The following is an 8,432-nucleotide window of genomic DNA, read 5'->3' as shown; positions in this document are numbered from 1 at the left end:
TGCAAAGTGGCCACCACATGAAATCGGAGCTGGACGAAACACGGAAGATAAACATTAGATCCAAAGTGCCGGACAAGAAGGAGGAGAAGTGCTGCGATGTGCAGCATGCGATGAGGCGATGCTCTGGCCACGCTTTGACAGGCGATTCGAGTGCATGTCCAGCTGGATTTTCAGATTGGGGATTGGAGTATAAGGTTTCCCCAAGTGCCCAAAGTGCTTAAAGCTATTTAAAAGTGCAATATCTTACATTGATTCTAGAACTATCCTTAATAGAGCAACAAAATTTAAATAGGATCACAAATATTCAATAATTTATTGAATGATAAGGAAGATAAATAAATACTTTTAATACTCTGCCTTCCTGTTTACCAAAACCTAACCGTTTCCGCTTTATATAGACCTTATTCATCAAACTTTGCTTCCTAGTTAGTTTTACTGCACAAAACAAAAAACCTCATAAATGTCAGACAAAATTGTTATGAATTTTTGCATTTATTTTTGCTGATTTATATAAATTGCGTTCTTTTTGCCATTTTCCCTGTTGGCTTTCCTGGCTTCCCACCTTTTGCTTTATGTATGTGTGTGACGGCGGGGTTTTCCCGGAATTCTGACAGCATAAAAGCGAAAAGCTGAAATAACATTTTTGCCCTGTGACAGGAAGGAAATGAGTTGCGTCTGGGCCGTAACGTAGCAACAAATTAACAGCAAATTAGTTAGAAAATCAGGCAGCAATTTTAGTGACTTAATCAGGAGCAGCAGCAAGAGGAGGAGGAGGAGAATGAGCAGCAGGAGGATGAGCTTGCAACTGCAACTGGCGGCAGTAGCAACTCGGGTTGACAAAGGCCAACCTTGGAGAGGCGCCCCTGCCGCGCATTCCTCAAGGGGCCCCGTAGCCAATCCTTGGCTACCATCTCATGCATAATGCAGAGGATGCTGTCCGCCTGTCAGTGGGCCTCTGTCCCAGGGTCCATTCCCTCCGACGCTGATGGTGGCCCCGAGTCGGCGTTGCATTTTCAACAAATTAATTATTGGCGAAGAGGTGGAACAAGTCACTTAGCTGCCGTCGGAGTAGAATATATACCCTTGGTTCCCAAAAGATCGTAGCATGAAGCCCCTTAAAGATTGAGAGCTTAATTAATCAGAAGCCTGGAAACTTGAAACTGATTTTAGTTTTTAATTAAGTTATTAATTCGAGGAGTTTTAGGTGCTTATCAAATATTATTTCACATATATTTAGTGACAAATATTTCGACAAATTTCTATTGATTTTTCTTTAAATTGCTGTCATCGATGGGTAAATGCCGCGTGAATTCAGATTGAGTGCATTTCTCGCTGTTGACACAATACTTCAGTTCGCTCCATTTGTGTAACGATAGAGTCAACACTCTGCTCCTGACAATCGATCAGCGTTTTTGGGGGAATTGAGTAACTGAGCAACTGAACGGCATCCTGGCATCCCACGTTCCATCACCATTGAGGGAACTTATTGGTACAACATTTTTGCCTCACACTCACACTTCATCAACGCAACATGATTGGCATGCCAACGTCAGCCGACACAGGCAGAAGCTATATGGGCTATATAGACGACGAGTTGAGGAGTCTCACCGGAGGAGGAGGATGCGGATGAGGATGAGGACGAGGATGAGGAGATGTAGTGTCCAGGGGATGAGAGGAGTCGGAGTACGGTGTAGCAACTGCAGCGGCAGCAACAATAAATGCGGCAACGTTGGCGGCGAAAGCCTCCGACATGTGTAAAGGAATCGTTTAAAATAAATGACAGGCGCAGCCCCTATACCCCCGCCCGTCGTGGTCCTGGTCCTGGTCCTGGCCCTCATCCATATACCCTACTCCCGCAAAAGAGCACCCCGTTCCCCGGTGCTCCGTTGCCAGTCCAGGTCCCCTGGCTGCATAATTACCCCCAGAGGAGAGCACACGGCAGATCACAATAATCAATACGGCCAGGCCGATGTGGAGTGGAGGTGCAGGGAGCCGGGTGCTGGGAGTTGGGAGCGGGGAGCATGGCCGAGTTTTTGTTTTCTCTTCCCGCTCCTGGACGACCCGTGCGTGTGTGGTCCAGCTTTTCGCTTTTTACATGTTTTCGGTGGCTTTGGCTTCGTTTGAACTTGGGCGGTGCTTGCTGCCCGCTGCGCCAGCTAGATTATTTGTTTACACGCATCGGCAAATCGGCAAGGACTAGGGATGGAATACCAACACCATCAGAAGGAGGAACTAGAAAGATATTTGGAAATTTTTTGAATAGGAAGCCTAAAATATTTATATTACCAAATGCCCCCTCCTTTTGTGGGTTAATATTTAATTCAGATTTTGTTATATCTATAAGATTTATTTATTGATTAGAAACTACTACTAAAACAAATACATATAGTTTTTATAATAGCAAAACTTAAAATCGACTGGTAAAAGTAACCTACATTTATTCCCTGAAAGGGTATTATAACTTTAGTCAGAAGCCTAAATTACAATGGAGTCATTTCCCACCCTATAAATCATATATATTCTTGATTAGCATAAACAGCCGAATCATATCAGCCAAGAAATATATATTGGTCAATTTTATTAAAATTTTAAAAAATTCGAAAAAAAAATTTGGATAAATTTATAGTGTAGAATTGTTAACCTACTTAAAACTATCAGAGAACAATTTTCCGAATTAAAATGAATTCGGCATTTTATTGACTTTGATTTACCCACAAAAACTGTATTCATATATATCGATTTTTATTAGTTCCTGTGTCTTCTATAAAAACGACGTTTAACATGAAGAAATACTCTCCTTAATGTTAACTTAATATAACTTTAATAAAAATCCAAACAAGAGCAATTTAGAATTTAATAAGTTAAGGCCAAACAACAGCTTAACCATTAAGACACACTCATTAACTACCCATTGAGTGTTCAAATCCAAATGACCTTCACCATTATAATGCAGCCCTCGCTGAGTGAATTACCCTGCCATCAGCCTGGCAGCAGGACAGAAAAAAGAAAATAAACGGAGCCTCTCAAGTTTTAGCACCTTACAACACCTTTGGATGGGAAAACTTTGCCGCGGGCAAAGGCAGGCACAACACCTGGATACCGAGGAGGCCTGGACAAATTGTTGCCACGCCCCCCACGCCACTGATTGACAGCAAAACTGAGGACAGGGCGTGGCTTTTGGCGAAATCAAAAACTTGAAAAAACTTTCGGCTTATCCCTAACGCCCCGCAGTGAGACAGCTCAGTGAAAATTGTCAACTTGGCACGCATTTTATTAAATGAAAGAATTTCCCTTAGCTGCTGCTGCTGCTGCTGTCAAACTTACGCAAAACAAATCGGAAAAGGCCAACTCACACAACTGCCCCGTCAGACGGGGGAAAAGTAAGTGGAGGAAAAAAAGAAGCATTTTCCGCCAGCGACAAAGTGAAAATTTTTTAATTGCATTTTTGCCAACTGTCGCAGCGGATTATTGGCAAGCAATTCATTCCAGTGGAAATTGCAGCGTGAAATCTTTTCGCATCGCCAACACAAAAATTGCATTAGGCTTCCGCTTTCCACTACCTCTCTTTCCCTTTTTCCCCCCCTTGGGGAAAAACAGGAGGGAAATTTAATGTACAATTGTGCTTTGGCCTTAAGCAAACTATTGTTTCCAGGATTTTCTTTCTGGTTTTTGTTTTCTAAAGGATATTGCTACTTATGCTAATGATGAATGGGAGTGGAAGCATGAGAAAATTAAGTCCTTTTCGGTAGCAGCTTTTGAAATAGTTACTCAGGAAATCAAAAATAAATCTGGAATCTAGTAGAGTGAGGAAAGATTCAAAGAAAACATTATATTATACTGTGGAATGTTTTGATTTCAGAACTTTTTCTATCTTGGCAATACCTTATAAAAGGCCATAATCAAGTTTTAAGTATTTATTTATCTCCACTCTACTTTTTGCGATCCTTTAAAATATAACAAATAACAAACTCTTTAAAAATACATGTGCTCTTTGGAAAAACACTTTCCTAATCTTAAATCTCATCTATTGTCCCGCTCAGATATTTATGCGCAACTTTACTCTACTCAAAATCTGCAGTTGAAATTGTATCTTGCATCAAAGAAACTTTTGCTTTCATTTCAAGATTACATTTTTTTTGCCTCAAGTTTCGTGCCAAATTAAAAGCAAAACACTTGCCAACACACAAAAACTCTTGCCAACGAGACCGAAATAAATAATAAAAAACAAAAAATGAAACAAAGAAAATAAAAACAGCAAGTGGAAAACTTTTCTTATCTCTTTTATTTTTTATTGTTGTCATGCTGACAATGTAAACAATGTAATTCGCTTGTCGTTAATGATATTTCCTGATTGTTGTGGCCATTGCATTGTTTATGTTGTGTTTGGGGCATACATATTTTAATTTTTAATGCTAACACAGACACACACATCTGTATCAAAACCAAAACCAATTTTTGTCCGTATATATATTCTTTTAGCTTTTTTGGTTTCAACTTGTTTACCGCCTTGTTTTTTATTTTGTTTTTGCTTCTTGTCTTAAACGTTTCGGCCGCCTGTCATGCGATGAAAGAGCTTTCTGCCATGTTATGCGACGCCACCCAGAAGCTCAAGTTTATAAGAGCCTGCATATTCCATCATCATCATCATTATCGATGCGGCACCATCGTGATCATCATGGTCGGTAGCCTCCTTCCTTGGTAAGTTGTTGCCGCCACGCAATCTTTGGGCAGGGACAACATATACATATATATATCCATCCCCATAATGATGATCTTGTTCCGCATCCTCATCTTCATCATCATCATCATCAGCGATCATGATCGATGCGAATGCCGGCAATAGGAACCAACGCTGCTTCTTGGCCCAAAGGCAAAACGGCGTCTGCGTTTGATTTGTTTGCTGCCGATTCGCCTGCCACTGGCCATTAAAAGTACAATGACCAGAGAAAAATAACGTTATTAAGCCATCCGCAGGCAACAAACACCAACAAAAGGAAAACCGAACCTAAAAAAAACCAAAAACAGAAAAAAAGGAACTTGGATTTGGGATCAAAACAAACTCACCGAGAATTGCCCCAAAACACACACGCAATCCTTGGACTTTGTGTGGGAATACATCCAGCATTGGCAAAGGTCTCAGTTTAGGCATATTTATTTAATGGTTTTCGATATTAATTCCGAAATATATTGGAAAAATGGGAGTAATAAATTATATATTTATTCACACTTGAAATAAATTGTATATTAATATTTAAAAAGAATTCTTGGTAAAATATAGCGAGAGAGCTTGAAACTTATTGACTTTTTATATTCTAGAATAAATCTAAATAAACATATAAAATTAATATTTCTAAATTTAATATTGTTAAGTTAATTGTTGAATAAATCTAGGTAAATTATTAATTATATTAAATCTAAAGCTAAAGCATATTTGAGAATACATTTACATAAAATAATATTTCCAAATAATTTCTTTGGTTCGTGGAAGCCAAAACTACTTATTTTCGAGGTGGAATATGATATTTTCTTAAGAAAGGTTCAACTTCAAATACATCATAATCATGTTGTTTAAATAATATAAGTAACACAAGTATCCTTAATATAACGCCTTGAAAAATCCGAGTTTTCTGTCAAAAGAGTATCATACAATAAAATACAAACAAACCTATTTAATATACTTAATAAAAGGGTAAAACTAATTCGTATCTCTTTTTATAAGAGCTGACTTGTATTTTCAAAACTTTTTGGTATATATACCTTTATTTTTTTAATTCAGGCACGATCGAAAGCGAAAACGTTGGAGGTCCCAGGCCTACGTAAACAAAACGCTGCCAGAACAAAGCCTCTGAATGCGAGTTCCCAATTCAATCTCGTTCAGATTTTTTGGTTTTATTTTGGCCTGGGCTAACTGTTTATCGCAAGGAAAGGTCCAACTAATTGGCTTTTGGGTCTTTGCCATTTTGAGTTGGGTATTTTATTAGAACATTTGATTAGAGAATTGGTCGAATTAAAAAGCGTATAAAAAACGCAACTTTAAATTGCTTAATTGGGGAGTAGATTAGGGAATTTCTAAAGGTATTTTACAGATATTAAAACGTATCCTTAAAGTATGCAAAAGTAGCAAAAGTATCTGTTGGATACATATGCTCCCCCTTTATAGTCTCTGGCCACCCCTGCACAGTTGTGCAGTCAACTCAATTTCCATTGAATTTCCAGTTTCCAGTTTCCAGTTTGGTAATTGCAGGCAGTCAACTGCGAAACGGCTAAATTGGTTACCCTTATGTCGCTTTGTCTCTGGCTTAAAATTGATTGAAATTATCAGCTTTGCTTTTTGGCATACCCGTGTCTCTCTGTCTCTGCGCCAGGACACTCCGCCAGGACACTCCCCACATTAAATGGGTTAAACGAGGCAATGTGTCGTCGTTGTCGACATTTGGCAAAAAGGCTTACGCTTGTTACTTAATTGGATTTGGTTTAAGCTACAAAATTACAGGCAAACACAGCTCACAATAACAATAAAGTTGTAGTTAAATTGCTGCCATCCAGAGATGTGGCCAGTGCTTGTGGCGGAGAGTGTGTGTGTGTGTTTGGAGTGTGTAATGATTGTCCCGAATCTCCGGCAGCTGCGCTTATCGCAGTCCCACACTCGTAGATTTGCTCGTACTCTGGCTCTGAAGGCTGTCAGAAATCCGGCTAAACAGAGCCCCAGTGTCACTGCACATTGTAATTAGCCATGGCAGCGGACGTATGTATCTCGAATTACTATTTGCCAAAAATTAAACGCTCTGCCAGCACAAAACAAAGCCAATGAAATGCGGGAATTTATTTTAGACAGAACATCAACCATTTAGTTTGACAATTGAAATGGCAAATCGCAATTTGACAGCAAGCCTTCAAATCCTCAGTTTGTCTGTTGTCTAACGAACATATAAATGATGTATATTAAAGGCTTAGAACTTGCACAATACATTTAAAGAACCCTAAACTTGGCTTTTGATATGACAAATAGCAGTTTGACTTCACATTTAAGACACAAAGACTGCCAAGTGTCATGGAGCTCTTCAAAATAACAACTAAATAAAGAAGCTATTCAATTATTTAAAGAAGAGGACTGGCATTGAAAACTTTGATTTGCATGTTACAAAGAAATCTTTTGTTGAATTAATTTTCAATGAATACATATGTGTCAGTTGCTTTCAAATTATATTTGTAAAAGCTGATGTATACAAACATGTTGTTGTTTAAGGAGCACCTTAAAATACGCCTTAAAACGTGACAAATATTTCTTCATTAGGCAAACTGAAATAAACAGAATATATCTTAATAAAATAGTCTATAATCCTCCCTAAGCTCCTGATGAAATTGTATAAAATGCTGACCTCAGTTTGGTGAGGTCGTGGAACTGGCAAATGCTGGTTAGTTAATGGCTCCTGAATTCAAAATACCTCATTGCCGGAATGGTTGCCATTCAAATGGCAAAACTAATGCTGCTTGAAGGAAGCAGAAAATTTTTGACATGCCTTTTACATTTCCAGCCAGGATCTTCGACTCCCTGACTCCCGACGTGCGGTCGCGTGGCCAACTTGGAAGTTTTTGGAACAGAAGCAGCATGTTGGCAGCTCTCCCGTCAGTCTGTCATATTCCTAAGACCTATAAAATATATATACACACATTCCTAGTATACATATAAATATCTAAATATGTAATATTTGTGTATATTTTCTAACTGGGTTCCATCCGTGCGCTCCTTTTGTTTTGTGCGTTTTTGTTCGTGTGTTTTGTGTTTCCTTCGCTGTGGCAACATATTTCACTGCATAATTTCCTAGCTGATGGGGACGCCTCTCTGCCACTGTCGCAACGCATGCAAATGACAACAGCAACATCACGAGCGGGAAAAACAAGCAACACTAAAAAAGTTGACAAGGGGCAAGCCGCAACAAACGTCTAACTGACAGTTGTCGTTGGGTCCCCCACTATATATCTATTTTATATTTCCAAAAAGGTATATTGAATATATGTAACTAAACGAACATAGATTGTTTGCTAAAATAAATCATGTCATAAAGGGAAATATAAAAGTGCTGACCAGATTTTATTGGTTTCAAATGGGTAAAAGGTTTGGTCATTATATGTGATTCAGTAATAATACAAAGCTAGTGCTTGAAATAAATTACAAATTAATTGTTTCTGATTAATATAATCCTAGAATAAATAATGTTTAGATCCAGAAATTCATAATTACCAATATATAAACAGTTGACAAATTATAGTATAACATAGTATAGTACTTCCCTCAATATATCGCCAAGCTTCCCCTATCTTCCTTTTACAGGATACCAAGTAGTCGCATTTCCTTAGACAAAAGCCCGCTTGGCAACCATTTTTTTCTGCTCTGCGCTTGGCTTGTTATCATTTTTTAATAACATTGTTGC

The sequence above is a fragment of the Drosophila serrata genome, unplaced genomic scaffold (assembly GCF_035046125.1).
Source record: "Drosophila serrata isolate PLE 108 unplaced genomic scaffold, ASM3504612v1 contig_184, whole genome shotgun sequence".
Lineage (NCBI taxonomy): Eukaryota > Metazoa > Arthropoda > Insecta > Diptera > Drosophilidae > Drosophila > Drosophila serrata.
The sequence above is the reverse complement of the archived record's forward strand: the minus strand, read 5'-3'. Positions refer to the sequence as shown.